This window comes from Erinaceus europaeus, chromosome 9, assembly GCF_950295315.1.
Source record: "Erinaceus europaeus chromosome 9, mEriEur2.1, whole genome shotgun sequence".
In the NCBI taxonomy this organism is placed as follows: domain Eukaryota; kingdom Metazoa; phylum Chordata; class Mammalia; order Eulipotyphla; family Erinaceidae; genus Erinaceus; species Erinaceus europaeus.
The window spans coordinates 112,667,925-112,683,585 of NC_080170.1; the positions used below are offsets into that span (position 1 = coordinate 112,667,925).

The 15,661-nt window shown below is 40.5% G+C and overlaps 1 protein-coding gene across 4 annotated transcripts in view; it reads left to right on the forward strand.

The window, feature by feature from the left end:
• Positions 1-15,661, forward strand: part of JAM2 (junctional adhesion molecule 2) — a 70,718-nt gene that overhangs the window by 1,881 nt on the left and 53,176 nt on the right. The window lies entirely within an intron of this gene.

The window sequence follows — 15,661 nt, forward strand, 5'->3', positions numbered from 1 at the left end:
ACAGAAGCCAGACCTTCCACCTTCTGCAACCCACAATGACCCTGGGTCCATGCTCCCAGAGGGATGCAGAATGGGAAAGCTATCAGGAAGGGGGTGGGATATGGAGATTGGGTGGTGGGAATTGTGTGGAGTTGTACCCCTCCTACCCTATGGTTTTGTTAATAAATCCTTTCTTAAATTAAAAAAAATTATGTATTCTGTCGGTAATCCTAAATTTCCAATAAAAAGAACGACTTTAGTGTAGAATTGCCACTAATGAAAGAGGAGAAAATGAGTTTACTCTCTTCCTACTCAGTAACTCATAATAGAAACAATACATCTTAAGTTTGAAATTGTAGCTAAGAAATAACAAAGAGGTAAAGATTCATATGAATGAGCAGAAATAACGACTTTAGTGTAGAATTGCCACTAATGAAAGAGGAGAAAATGAGTTTACTCTCTTCCTACTCAGTAACTCATAATAGAAACAATACATCTTAAGTTTGAAATTGTAGCTAAGAAATAACAAAGAGGTAAAGATTCATATGAATGAGCAGAAATAACCTCTTTCTCTAGCTTTGGGTAAATTTAATACACTGGTTCTGCTACCGCTGGCGCCTACAGTGGTTGATTTGAAAGTCTGTGTGCATCTTTTCTTTTTTATTTCTGAGGGCACCAGAAGGTCTGGCACTGTGAGACTTGCCAAATTTCCTTTCTTCTCACTTAATATTCTTTTCTGTGCCAGGATCTCACCCATGATACTATTTTGTAGGTACATTTCCTTAGGTTTCTTTTGATTGTGGTGTTTTCTCAGACCTCTGTGACTTGACTTTGACAGGTTTGAGGAGGATTGGTGAATTTTTGGAGGAAGATGACAAAGGTGTAGGTGATTTTCCATATCACGCTAAGGCTAGTTACTACCAGCTTGATGTACTGCTACTGATGTTAAGCTTCATCACCTGACTGAGATCATGGACATTAAATTTCTCCACTTGTTATCCGCCCCCCCCTTTACCTGATTATTTTAGAAAGGAAGTTAGTCACTCTACATAACTGACACTTAAGGAAGAGGAACTGTGGGGCCAGGTGGTGGTGCACCTGGTTGAGCACACATGTTACAATGTTCAAGGACCCAGGTTCGAGCCCAGTCCCTACCTGCAGGGGGAAAGCTTTCCCAGTGGTAAAGCGGTGCTGTGTTGTAGGTGTCTCTCTGTCTCTCTGTCTGTCTCCCCCTTTCCTCTTGATTTCTAGCTGTCTCTATTCAATAAATAATAATTAAAAAAAAAAGGAAAAGGAATTGTTCTGTGTCACTGAGTATGGAATACCTCTATAAATTCTTTGGAGTTATTCTGTCTGAGAAATGTGTTTCCTCCTTTCATTAATTTTCATATCACTATGTACTCATGAACATTCATTTTATACTTTGGTTATAGTCTTTCACTTTTTAAAAAAAATTCTTTATTGGATGGTTAATGGTTTACAGTTAACAGTAAAATATAATAGTTTGTACATCTCTCAGTTCTCCACATAACAATTCAGCCTCCACCAGGTCCTCCTCTGCCATCATGTTCCAGGACCTGAACCCTTCCCCATAGTCATTTACTTTGGTGCAATACTATATATATATAATCAGTGCTCAGGTTGAACTTTGGTCACTGGAAATTTTCTCAGTTCCTAAGGCACACCCTCTCCATCATGTAAAGATCTGTTATTGTTTGTTTGTTTTTTTAGCACTTCCTTACTTACTGGCACCAAAAAATTCTTCCAGATAGTTTTATCTGTTTCTTTCTCCAGTCCTAGAATCATTTATTTCTCAAGTAACCTTGGTTTCTTTTTTTTCTTTTCTTTTTTGTAACCTTGGTTTATATTACTGAAACCACATTCTGGGCAGTAGGTGTGCTCATTGCTATAAGGGGTTTTGCTTCTTTAACTGCAGGCGTGTTTTGTGGGGGGCTGACTTTCACCCATCATCCTTTTTGTGATTTATTCTCTCTGCTTTCATGTCCAGATTAAAACAGTGGATTGACATATACCAGATACTTTTCTAAGGACTTTCATATATACTTTCTCTTTTTAAGTTTTCAGCAAACCCATGAGCAGAATATAACTATAAATGTGATTCCACATTTCAGGAAAACTGAGTTAACTTGTTTTTAACACATTTGCCTAGAATTGAAAGAGAGAGATGAAACTGTGGTTTGGAGACCCGAAACTTGCTCTATACTTTATGCCCCTATTTTCATTCATTCTTTCTTTCTTTTTTTTTTTTTTTTTGAAGTGCTGGATTCTTTTTACTGTTTTCATTCAACAAAGACTTGTAGATTTCTATTCTTTTTTTTTATAAATTAAATATTTATTTATTTATTCCCTTTTGTTGCCCTTGTTATTTTATTGTTGTAGTTATTCTTGTTGTCATTGTTGGATAGAACAGAGAGAAATGGAGAGAGAAGGGGAAGACAGAGAGGAGGAGAGAAAGAGAGACACCTGAAACCTGCTTCACTGCCTGTCAAGCGACTCCCCTGCAGGTGGGGAGCTGGGGGCTCGAAGGGGGGGGGTCCATACACCGATTCTTGCGCTTTGCGCCACCTGTACTTAACCCACTGCGCTACCGCCCAACTCCCATAGATTTCTATTCTTTACATACTAATCTTAATGTAATCATACCACTCTCTTGACTCAATCCTTTCATGTTTATCCTATTCTTCTTCTAGCGTTTGCCCTTCTTCCGTAGCCAGTCAATAGCGTCAGGTTGAGCCTGATGTAAAGTTTCGAGACCTCCTTTAAATCTGGAGAGGTGGCAGTTGTTGACTATGTGGGTCATAGTCTGTCTGGAGTTTATCCTATTATTCCTATTATCTCTCATTATTTTTTCTAGTACCCTAGAGAATTGTTTTTTCACTGTTTTCTGCCTAGTTAAAATCAGCACTATGATTTCACTGTACTCATAACTTACTGATCCAGTAAATATGAATATTTACTTGTGGTTCTAGTTGCATTTTAATTCTCCCACCCCCTCTAGCTAGAATAAAAGCCCCATTGGGGGAGGAATTTCTTTGTTCATTTCATTATGTCCAGTGCTGAGCAAAGTGTCTGGTTAGTAGTGAGTATAAATATATACATGTTAGCGGATATAAAGGAGATGAGATTGAGCTGGTAGAGTGGAGTTAGTTATTGTGGTATAAATTCTGAAGCCCTAACTTATTCCAAATAAGTGAAGTATCTGGTTTTTCTGAAGTGACTTCTAAGCCAAGGAGTTGAATGCGGATGAAAATAGTGCTTCATTGTTGGTATGTTCCCTTTCCCCCAACCTCTGAGAAGAATTGGTTTGCCCCTTGCTAGTTTCGGGCCGCTTTCTCCCCGCCCCCATGCTAAGGACCGGCAGAGTCCCAGCAGCGGATGAGAGAGGATGATGGAGAAAAGCACATGGTGTGGTGATTTGCCAGTTGGTGAATAAAGATTAAACCGCATTCTCAGCCCAGCCGTGTGTCTCTGGTCGTCTCTGTTACCTGCCTGTGAAGCCAGCCCGGATAAAACAACACTTCATGACTGATAGCAGTTGCATCAGTTGCTAGGATCAACTGCATTTGATCCCAGTTTAGAATTGGAACCCAGGCCAGGGACTTTGGCCCAAGTCTACATCATCTCATCAACTGATAAGCACTATGGAGGGGGAGGTCTGAATCTTTTGTGGAACCACCAGGCTCTCTCTCTGTGGTGGCAGTAACCCAAAACTTCCCTCCAGGGATCCCATGCCAGGAAAATTCTGCCCTTTATAAACATTGTTAAGAACAAAGCATCATAATCAATTTGCCGATGAGAACTGGTTCCATCCTGGCGTGGTCTCAATTATCTGATGAACAAGAAGGTCACATAGGTCTTGCTAGCAGACCTGATAACTTTTTTTTTTTTTTGACAAGGAAGATCTAAAAAACAGAACATCAGTCCAAAGAATAGAAATTCCCAATGGCTGAGAAGATTCATGACTCCTTCTGCATGAGCAGTTAGTGAGAGAAACCTTTGTGAGTTTGCATATGTTTGCTCTTACCCTGGTTTCCAGCATATTGCTTTTGGCTTGTAGGCCTTTTTGGTGGAGAAAATGTTTTGGATTCTACAGTTAAGAGTAGCTTCTATTTTCATGCAGCCATACCTTGTTAAAATCAGATCAGTAAGTGGATGGGGAGAGTTCAGGTCCTGGAATAGGATGGCAGAGGACCTAGTGGGGGTTGTATTGTTGTGTGGAAAAATGAGAAATGTTATGCATGTACAAACTATTATATTTACTGTTGACTGTAAAACATTAATCCCCCAATAAAGGAAAAAAAAGTGAAAAAAATTAGATCAGTAGAAATCTATGAAGACTATTATTTGAAATAACATTAAAAACTGATTTAGCGGGGGTGGGGGGAGGCAGTGGCACACCTGGTTAAATGCACATAGTATTAAGTGCAGGGCCCAGCAGAAGATCCTGGTTCCAGCCCCCTGCTCCCCACCTGCAGGGGAAGTCACTTCAGAAGTGGTGGAGCAGGTCTTCAGATGTGTATCTTTCTCTCCCCTTCTCTATCTTCCTCTCCTCTCTCAATTTTTCTCTGTCCTATCCAATAATGACAACAAATGGAAAAATGGCTGTCAGGAGCAGTGGTTCCTATTGCAGTCACCCAGCCCCAGCAATAACCCTGGAGGCAAACAACAAAAAAACTGATTTAGCATTGGTTTACAGTGAAACTTTTTTTTGGGGGGTGGGGGGTTTGTACTTCTCAACATGTATAATATTCACCACACCTACAACCAATATCACAGTATCATCTCACTATAAACAAACAACAAACAAAACTCTACTTGTTCCTCCTATACTCTTCTTCCCTCCCAGTGAGCAGCATAGTTTTCAAGTCTTAAGGGTTAATTTTGTGGAGCTTTGCTAGTTAGTTTGCTTTAGTTATTTATATTCTTTTTTTAAAAAAATATTTATTTATTTATTCCCTTTTGTTGCCCTTGTCGTTTTATTGTTGTAGTTATTATTGTTGTTTGTTGATGTTGTTGTTGGATAGGACAGAGAGAAATGGAGAGAGAAGGGGAAGACAGAGAGGGGGAGAGAAAGATAGACACCTGCAGACCTGCTTCACCACCTATGAAGTGACTCCCCTGTAGGTGGGGAGCCAGGGGCTCAAACTGGGATCCTTATGCTGGTCCTTGCACTTTGCGCGCCACCAGTGCTTAACTTGCTGCTCTACTGCCCCAACTCCCAGTTATTTATATTCTACGTCTGAGTGAAACCATCCAGTAATTGTTTTTCACTTATTTTGTTTAACATAATCATCTCAGGTATGATTCTTTTTTTTGCCTTTAGGGTTATCACTGGGGTTCAGTGCCTGCAATATGTACGAATCCACTGCTCCTGGAGGCCATTTCCCTTATTTTTGTTGCCCTTGTTGTGTCCTTGTTGTTATTGTTGGATAGGACAGAAAGAAATTGAGAGAGGAGGGGAAGACAAAGATAGGTACCTGAAGACCTGCTTCACTGCTTGTGAAGTGACCCCCCTACAAATGGGGAGCCGGGGACTTGAATTGGGATCCTAATACCAGTCCTTACACTTTGCACCTTGTGTGTTTAACCCACTGCGCTACCGTCGGGCCACCAGGTCTAATCCATTTTTTCCCAAAAGGCATACTTTCATGTTTTTAAGTGGTAGAATAGTATTCTATTGAATATATATATCCTCTGGTCATAAACTGTCTTTTCATCCCTTAGCTATATAGCAACAGCCCTGCCGAGTTAATACTTCAGTATAGCTGCTCTGCCTGGTTGATGATTTGAGAAAACTAAGGGTGAAGATGGAAAGGGAGGGATAATTAGAATCTTGGTCAAGTGCTTTCTTTGGCCAAAGCACACATATGCATGCACACATACAGCTTGGAACAGGGCACAGTTTCCTTGGTATCTGTTACTGTTAACAAGGCCGGATCTCGGTAAAACAATCCAACTATATTAGTTTCTTGTTGCTGCAGTAACTATTACCACACAGTAACATCTTAATATCTAGAGGCCAGAATCCCAAATGTAGTCCAACTGGGTGAAAATCAACGTATGGGAAGGGACTGTTCCTTCTGGAGTCTGTAGAGAAGGGTCTTGCTACGTGTTTGTTTCCCCCCTAGATTCTAAAAGTTCTCAGCTCAGGCTACCATGTTTCAGTCCTCTTCCTTATGCCTTATGCCTTTCTCCTCTTTTTTATAAATAAATCTTTATTTATTCCCTTTTGTTGCCCTTGTTGTTTTATTGTTGTAGTCATTCTTGTTGTCGTCATTGTTGGATAGGACAGAGAGAAATGGAGAGAGGAGGGGAAGACAGAGGGGGGAGAGAAAGACAGACACCTGCAGATCTGCTTCACCGCTTGCAAAGAGACTCCCCCACAGGTGGGGAGCCAGGGACTTGAACTGGGATCCCTACACCGGTTCTTGCGCTTTGCGCCACCTGCACCCAACCCGCTGTGCCACCGCCTGACTCCCATGCCTCTCTCTTCTAAGAGACCTCATAATTGCATTGGACCTACCGAGGTAATCCAGGATAATCTCTCTGTCGCAAGGTTAGCTGGTTAACAACTTCCACTCTCTTTATGTCCTTAATGTCTATTGACTGTGTAAGGAAATTTTACTTAAGAGATTTCAGAGAGCAGATATTTAGGGCAGGAAAATGTGGGGAGGGCATTATCTTGTGTACCACCAACTAAAGTAGGATGTACACAGAAGTAATATAGTCATCAGTTTTGGTCAAGAATACTCTAGAACCTGTGGAGCATCAGAACTTTTCCCTTTTTTTTATTTATTTTATTTATTTATTCCCTTTTGTTGCCCTTGTTGTTTTATTGTTGTAGTTATTATTGTTGTTGTCGTTGTTGGATAGGACAGAGAGAAATGGAGAGAGGAGGGGAAGACAGAGAGGAGGAGAGAAAGACAGACACCTGCAGACCTGCTTCACCGCCTGTGAAGCGACTCCCCTGCAGGTGGGGAGCGGGGGTTCGAACCGGGATCCTTATGACGGTCCTTGTGCTTTGCGCAGAACTTTTCCCTTTTAAACTATAGTTTATGGTGATTAGAACTGTACTTTTTATCAGTTGTATTTTAGATTGCATTGTATAGCACTAAAGATCATGAACTCTGAGGATGGACTCTGCACTCCCTAGTTGTGTTATTCTGTACATGTTATTTGATTTTTTATAAAAGGTGTATTTATTACTTTTGAGAGAGAGAGAGAGAGAGAGAGAGAGAGAGAGAGAGAAGAGGGAGAGAACACTGCTCCATTCTGACAAATGCTACTGGGTATTGAACCTTGGAACTCTGGGTTCTGGGGCATGCAAGCTCAATGCTTGTACAACTGCACATTACTTAACTTCTATGAGTGCTAGTTTATCTATCTGTGGCAGTGATAACAGTACTTAGAAAGATAACTAAACATGTTCATAGGTCTAGGACACTTAGAAACCTGGTACTGTTGTTAGTAACTCAAAATGGGGAGCAGTAGAATAAAGCAAAATCTCTTTTTATTAATTTATTTTTTACTTTGAAAAAAATTTACTATCTTTTTTATTGGATCGAGACAGCCAGAAATTGAGAGGAAGAGAGGGAGGGAGAAAGACAGAGAGACACCTGCAGCACTGCTTTACCCCTCACAAAGTTTTTCCCATTGTATGTGTGGATCGGGGGCTTGAACTGTGCTAGCTAGGTAAAGAGGGGGTAGGAAAGCATCTCAGATGGAGGGAATAACTTGAACAGAGGCTCCTGAAAAACACTGGCCTGGAGAGTCTGAGAGAATGAAAGCAGTTCTACATGATGAGAGCAGAAGCCCATGGTGGGAAGCGTGGTGGAACATACCACAGTGTAGGCTTATACTAGAGGCTGGAAAAAAACATTGAAGAGTTTTCAGTGCTGCATGCTAATTTGCTTTGCATTTCATACAACACAGTGGATGGGACAGATAGGAAATTGAAGTATGAGGCCAGGTAGACACAGTTGGAGCAGTTGGAGCAGGCTATTTCTTTTTGTTTAGTGTTAAAATATGGACAGGTACATATTTTAAACATATATGGACACTCAGAGCAAATGTTTTCTACTTCAAGTGTAGCTTATTAACTATAATCAGGGATTTAAGTAAAAATTCTTGATTTTTAAAGAAGTGTTTTAAAAGCCAACCTCCCTCTCTCCCTTCCTCCCTCCCTCCCTCCCTTCCTCCCTTCCTCCCTTCCTCCCTTCCTTCCTTCCTTCCTTCCTTCCTTCCTTCCTTCCTTCCTTCCTTCCTTCCTTCCTTCCTTCCTTCCTTCCTTCCCACTGCTCAGCTCTGGCTGATGGTAGTACAGGGGATTGATCCTGGGACTTTGGAGCCTTAGGCATGAGAGTCTCTTTGCATAACCATTATGCTATCTACCCCATCCATTCTGTGATGGTTTTTAACTTTCTGTTCAGTTCACAGCACATAAACATAAGAAGCAAGCACTTTGGGTTATGATTTGTCTTTTTTCCCTGTTAATCTCTTTTCCTACCCCTAAGGTTGTTTTTCAGTATTGTTTTTTGTGTCTCTAGCTTTTTCCCTACTTTGCTAGCCTTAGGAGGGGGCTATTTGATTTGATGAAGCAAAGAGTGGACTTCTATGTTACTAAGTGTGTGAGTATGTGCATGAATGAGCCTGAGAGACTAAGGGGGCGAGAGAAAGAATGAGAAGAGTACGTCTAAATGAATGACTGCTGACAGGACCAAAAAGCCTGATGCTCAGAATCTTCCATCCAGTGAGTGGGCTAAATGTTCTGCAGTTTGAATCGCTCTTACATTTTATGAGTAGAGAAGCAAAGAATTAAAGAACTGAACTAGACCTTGTCCTGTGAAAATGTTTTGAGGACTATACTCTTAGTAGTTCACTGTCTTGGCTAAGAAAATTTTGAGTAAGAATATTTGTGAGCTTAACAGACAAGCATTTTAGTTTTTTTTTTAGGTGACTATATTTGATATATAACATTTTATAAATTTAAGGGGTATAGCATATTGCTTTGACATATTTATATATTATAACATGGTTGTTGTTGTGATTTTTTTTTGCCAGATTCCATTAATTACAGCAGAGTAGTGTTGTCTATATTCAAGTTTTATTTGCTACTTTATATAATTATAGTGTATTAATGTCTGTGATCATGATGTTATAATTTAAATCAGCATGGGCTATTGACTACTTATTGCAAGTTAGTCTTTTTACTTTTGCTAACTTTTAAGATATAACTGATATCATACAATACTTGTCTCTGAATTTTTTGTTGTTGTCACTGGAAGTTCACCAGTATAGACTGACTTTCAGGTAAAAAGAGAGAGTGAGAGAGAGAGAGGACATGCACTTGTCTCTGAATTTTTTGTTGTTGTCACTGGAAGTTCACCAGTATAGACTGACTTTCAGGTAAAAAGAGAGAGTGAGAGAGAGAGAGGACATGCACTTGAGCTTCTCAGTGCCATAGTTTCCCCATGTGGGTCAGGAGCCAAGCCTGGGCCATGCTCATGGCAAATTAGACCCCCTCCCAAGTGAGCTATCTCTTCAATCTCTGCTCTGACTTAATATCAGTTAAATAAGAGTCTTGCCTTTCTATTTCTCAACGTATTGTCATCAAGTTTTTCTTTGTTTTGTTGGATTATCTATTTTATGTTAGTTTTCAGAAATTCTCAAAGGGACCGTTTAGGGGGGAGACTTGCCTTTCTACTTGTGAAACATGGAAATGCCAACCCTGGACTTCCTCCCCAGTGCTAGACTCCTGCTGTTTGCTTGTTCTCATCTTGTCAACAGAACCACCTGATCTTCTTAGTTTTAGTTTTGTGCACACTGTGAAACCTTGACAAATACTTCATCCTGAACATAATCAAATACAGATCCCATCATTGTTAAATGCATGCATTTATTATGTCTAACATACATGATAAATACAGACAGCAAAGAAAGGTTATAAAGGAAATGTATGTCTCCTTTCCAGCCTCCTGACTTCTAGTCTACTCCTCATGGCTAAATCATTCCTAAGATTCATAGATACTGTTCCAGAGAAATTTGAGGGATATAGTTCTATCCTATATGAGCATACATGTATAGTTTCTTTGCAAACTGAAGTAAAAACTTGGCTGTGCTTAATGGCCTACACCATTCCAGCAGAGGAAATTATGTAGAGTATTCTGGCCCTTCCAAAAAAACATGTATTATTAGTAATTAAGCCACAACTCCAAACCAGGGCCCCATTAAGTAGGACTCATGATACCATCTTGCAGTTAAAAAAAAATGTCAAAAAGTATTAGGGATCTCCTTCTAAAACAAAACAAAACAAAACAAAACAAAACAAAATAACACCCAAATTAAGTAATCAAACAAAGCAGAGGGGAATTGATTCCCAAATCAGGACTAGAGAGGCAGTTCAGAGGTAGAGCAAATGCCCCCCATGTGTGAGCCCCTGGGTCCAATACCCTATACCTCGTTCAAACAAACAAACAACAACAATGAACACATGGGCTGGGCAATGGTGCACCTGATTAAGTGCACACATTGCCATGTGCAAGGTCCAGGGTTCACGCCCCCACGCCCTACCTGCAGGAGGAACCTTCACAAGTGGCGAAGCAAGTACTGCAAGTGTCTCTCTCCCTCTCTTATCCTTCTCCCTTCTCATTTTCTTTCTGTCCTATCAAATGAAGAAAGAAAAGGAGGGAGGGGGTGGCTGCCAGGAGCAGTGGATTCATTATACAGGCACCAAGTCTCAGTCATAGCCCTGATGGTAATTAAACAAACAAACAAAAACAAAAAAGACAAAAACAAGTAGAATATCATAAATGGCAGGGTGGGGCTTTGGTCTCTATTATAGTCTTATAAAAGTCAAATTAAATTCAGAATTAACCTCAAAAATCAATGATCAAATCCAGAAAGGGAAAAAAATCTAGCCCAGTCCCAATGAAAAAGTCCAAGGGAGGCGAGAATAAAGGTCATTCATTCCCCCTGAGGAGAAAGACACTAGCACCAGCTGAGATTTACATACGAGTGCTAGCTGGTGCTATTTTTAAAGGAGACCAAACAAGTAATGACCACAAATAAAAAGGGAACATGTTGAACTACTGGGGAAGTGCTAAAATTGAAAAGGGAGACTGGTGCTAATGTTTTTTTAAATGCTCTAGAGACATTTTAAAAATAGGCATGGATTCTAATTAACAGTAGAACTGATACAATAGAATAAGCAATAACCCAAGTGCCAGTGTCTCCAGTTAAATAAACGTTGCAACCAGCTATGCCATACAATCTGATTTAAAGAAAAAGTAATGTGGGAACAGACAAATTCTAACATTGGGTTGGAACCACAGAACTTAGGTTGTCACAGAGAAAGCTTGTATGTAGGGACATGAAGGAGCCAGTAGATGGTTGTGGAGGCTTGTGCTGGGCATGGGACATTTGCCTTTGAAAAAGTCTAAACACAACAAACACTCCTAAACTAATCATATTGAGTGAGATCACTCAATGCTTTCACTTATAAATAGAACTAAAGAAACAAAGAAAGGAAAAGCACAAGGTGAAATTTGGAGTGGGTGTGGTGTATTGCAGCAAAGCACGAGTCTGGGGGAGGAGAGGATGGAAGCAGAAGCAGAGAAGAGGGCGTTGGGACACGGTACACGTGGAGAAGTCTCCATAATTGGGGGTGCCAGGCTAGTGTCACAATGGCCGGCGTATGCCTTCCCCTGCAACCTGCCCTCCTCTAGGTCGGACGGAAGAGAGGAAGAGAGAGAAACCAGAAACAGAAACGGCTTTATAGGATAAAATTGGAAGAGGCAAGTCAGAAACGGAAATGGCTAGGAAAAGGGGGTGGAGAAAGGAAAAAGGCACGCTGGGAACTTCCTTAGCAACCATTTTTAAGGTTTTAACTGGCGGGATTAATGTTACCCTGCGGGCAGGGCAGGTCTCAAGGTAGAAAGAAGATAGATCAAAGGAATGGGTGGGGAATCTTTCAGGCAAAACAATGATTATGTAAATAGGCCATAGTGTCAGCAGTGGAGGATGGAGCAGGGGTGGGGGCTGGCTTAATGCCCGACAGGGGGGAGAATGTTTTGCAAGTTCCTGTGATGGGCAGAAGACATTATACCCATTGCCAGCAACTGTGCTAGAAATCATTATTTCCCCCCCCCCCAACAAAATGATTTATGGGAGGGGCACTCTTGAACCATGTACAATGTTGTCACCCAATGTAACTTCAAAAGAAAAATAAAAAAGGAAAAATTCTACATAAGTTGATAGGAGCCATAGGATCATATCATTGTACTTTGACCCTATAAAGTTCTTTTGCTCACAGAGCAAGTCTCTTTGTGTGTATGTGTGCAGCTCTTTAATGATTATGTAAATAGTGAATAAGCTGAGGCTTAGTTTTTTTCCTTAACTTTATAAAAATGTGTAACTTCAATAATAAAAATCCCAGGACATATGTGAAGTTGAAGGTCCCTAATGAATGGAACATTTTACTACTCTAGAACTTCCTTCTCCTCCTCTTTTTTTTAAATTTCTTTATTGGGGAATTAATATTTTACATTCAACAGTAAATACAATAGTTGGTACATGCATAACATTTCCCAGTTTTTCATATAACAATACACCCCCCACTAGGTCCTCTGTCATCCATTCTGGACCTGTACTCTTCCCCCCACCCACTTCAGAATCTTTTACTTTGGTGCAATACACCAATTCCAGTTCAGGTTCTACTTGTGTTTTTGTGTTTTCTCTTCTGATCTTGTTTTTCAACTTCTGCCTGAGAGTGAGATCATCCCATATTCATCCTTCTGTTTCTGGCTTATTTCACTTAACATGATTTTTTTTCAAGTTCTATCCAAGATTGGCTTCTTCTTCTAGCGTTTACCCTTCTTCCGTAGCCAGTCAACAGCATCAGGTTGAGCCTGATGTAAAGTTTCGAGACCTCCTTTGAATCTGGAGAGGTGGCTGAAAATGGTGAAGTCACCATTTTTAATAGCTGAGTAGTATTCCATTGTGTATATACCACAACTTGCTCAGCCACTCATCTGTTGTTGGGCACCCGGGTTGCTTCCAGGTTTTGGTTATTACAAATTGTGCTGCTAAGAACATATGTGTACAAATATCTTTTTGGTTGGGTATGTTGCGTGCCTTAGGATATATCCCCAGGCCTTCTTCTCCTCTTTTTAAACTAACTTTTTAAACTAAGTTTAACTTTTTTTAAAAAAAAATTATTTATTCTCTTTTGTTGCCCTGGTTGTTTTATTGTTGTAGTTATTACTGTTGTTGTGATTGATGTCATCATTGTTGGATAGGACAGAGAGAAATGGAGAGAGGAGGGGAAGACAGAGTGGAGAGAGAAAAATAAACACCTGCAGACCTGCTTCACCGCCTGTGAAGCGACTCCCCTGCAGGTGGAGAGCCGGGGGCTCGAACTGGGATCCTTATGCTGATCCTTGGGCTTTGCGCCACCTGTGCTTATCCTGCTGCGCTATTGCCTGACTCCCTTAAGTTTAACTTTTTAACTAAGCCCCCCACCCCCTAGAATTACAAGAAAATAAAAAGCCCTGTCTACCTTTTCAAGTTTTAGGAAATTTCACTGATTACCTGAATCATCCTTGTATATAAACACACAAAAGTACGTTTGAGGGTATTTATTAAAAACTCAGATGAGGGGAGTCGGGCTGTAGCGCAGTGGGTTAAGCACAGGTGGCGCAAAGCACAAGGACCGGCATAAGGATCCCAGTTTGAACCCCGGCTCCCCACCTGCAGGGGAGTCGCTTCACAGGCGGTGAAGCAGGTCTGCAGGTGTCTATCTTTCTCTCCTCCTCTCTGTCTTCCCCTCGTCTCTCCATTTCTCTCTGTCCTATCCAACAAGGACAACAACAATAATAACTACAACAATAAAACAACAAGGGCAACAAAAGGGAATAAAAAAAATTAAAAAACTCAGATGAGTTAAACAATACCTCCTCACATGAGACAAAACATATTATGGGATGTTAGAGTTGTGAAAGCACTTTTTGAGCAAGGCATTCCAGACCTTCTCCTTGTGGTTTGATCGCTTTGCCACTCAGTTGAAATCTTAGAACTTCATGCCCTGCAAAAGGTAATTCAGAGAGCTGAGAACACAGAGCCTGATAAAGTAATTTTTTAAATCTCCAAACAAATTATGCTTCTTTTTTTTTTTTAAGAAAAAAAAAGATTTTATTTACTTATTCATGAAGATAGAAGGAAAGAGAGAAAGAACCAGACATCACTCTGATACATGTGCTGCCGGGGATTGAACTCTGGACCTCATGCTTGAGAATTCAGTGCTTCATCCACTGTGCCACCTCCCAGACCACCCCAAATAATGTTTCTTTAATGGAGATTCAAATCCAATAATCACAAATATCTTTTTGTAGAATCCTTACACTTACTCATTCTCACTCAAAAAATTCTCCTTGGATTCAGCTGACCTGTCCAAAGGTATCACTTCTTACTTCAACATTAGGTAAATGTCAAGATTAGATACAGTGTAAGAATCTCAGCTCTGTTGTGCTACTTCCACAGAAAAAGTTAAAGGGATGATGGGACATTACTGTCTGGAGCACTTGACGTCAAAAAAAAAAATTTTTTTTTTTTAATCTACACAAGTAGAACCTGAAGTGTAATTGGCATATCGCACCAAAGTAAAAGACTCTGGGGTGGGTGCGTGGGGAAAATACAGGTCCATGAAGGATGACAGATGACATCGTGGGGGTTGTATTGTTAAATGGGAAACTGGGGAATGTTATGCATGTACAAACTATTGTATTTAATGTTGAATGTAAAACATTAATTCCCCAATAAAGAAATAATTTTTTTTTGCCTCCAGGGTTATCACTGGGGCTTGGTGCCTGCACTAAGAATCTACTGCTCCTGGAGGCTATTTTTCTCCATTTTTGTTGCCCTTGTCTTTATTGTTATTATTATTGGATAGGACAGAGAAATTAAGAGAGGAGGGAAAGACAGAGATGGGGAGAGAAAGATAAGACACCTGCAGACCTGCTTCACCGCTTTTGAAGTGACGCCCCCTGCAGGTGGGCAGCCAGAGGCTCGAATAGGGATCCTTGCACTGGTTGGTCCTTGTGCCTAGCCCCATGTGTGTTGAACCCACTACTGCCGAACCCCCGACTTCAAACATTTTAAATCAGATAGCCCAGCCTACTTATTTTAAAAGAACATATATGGACTGGGGAGACAGTTCTATTTGTTATAGAACAAAACTTGCATGGCGGAGGCCCCAGAGGTCACAGGTTCAATCCTCTGTCCTACCTTTTATCAGAACTGAGTGGCGCTCTCGTCTCTTCTTTCCTCTTTCATACTAAATAAATGGAAAAAGATCTGTGTTGGGGGTGAGAGTGTTTTTGCAGACCTCTGTCATGAGGAGATGAGGTTGTATCCATATGTGAACAACTGTATGCTAAACCATTAAACATCTCCACTCCCCAGTAAAATGATAAAAAGGACAGAAAATTGTATAGTTAGGCTCAGGGAAATAGTTCAACATTCAAGCACAGAAATTGCATGCTAAAGCCCTACAGGTCATAGCTGAAAACAAAAAAATAAATATGCCTATTAAAATGAATATCTGTATTGCTTTATTGAAGAGATGTTCATTTACAGACTTCTTGATGTCACAGGGTACATTTTTCTT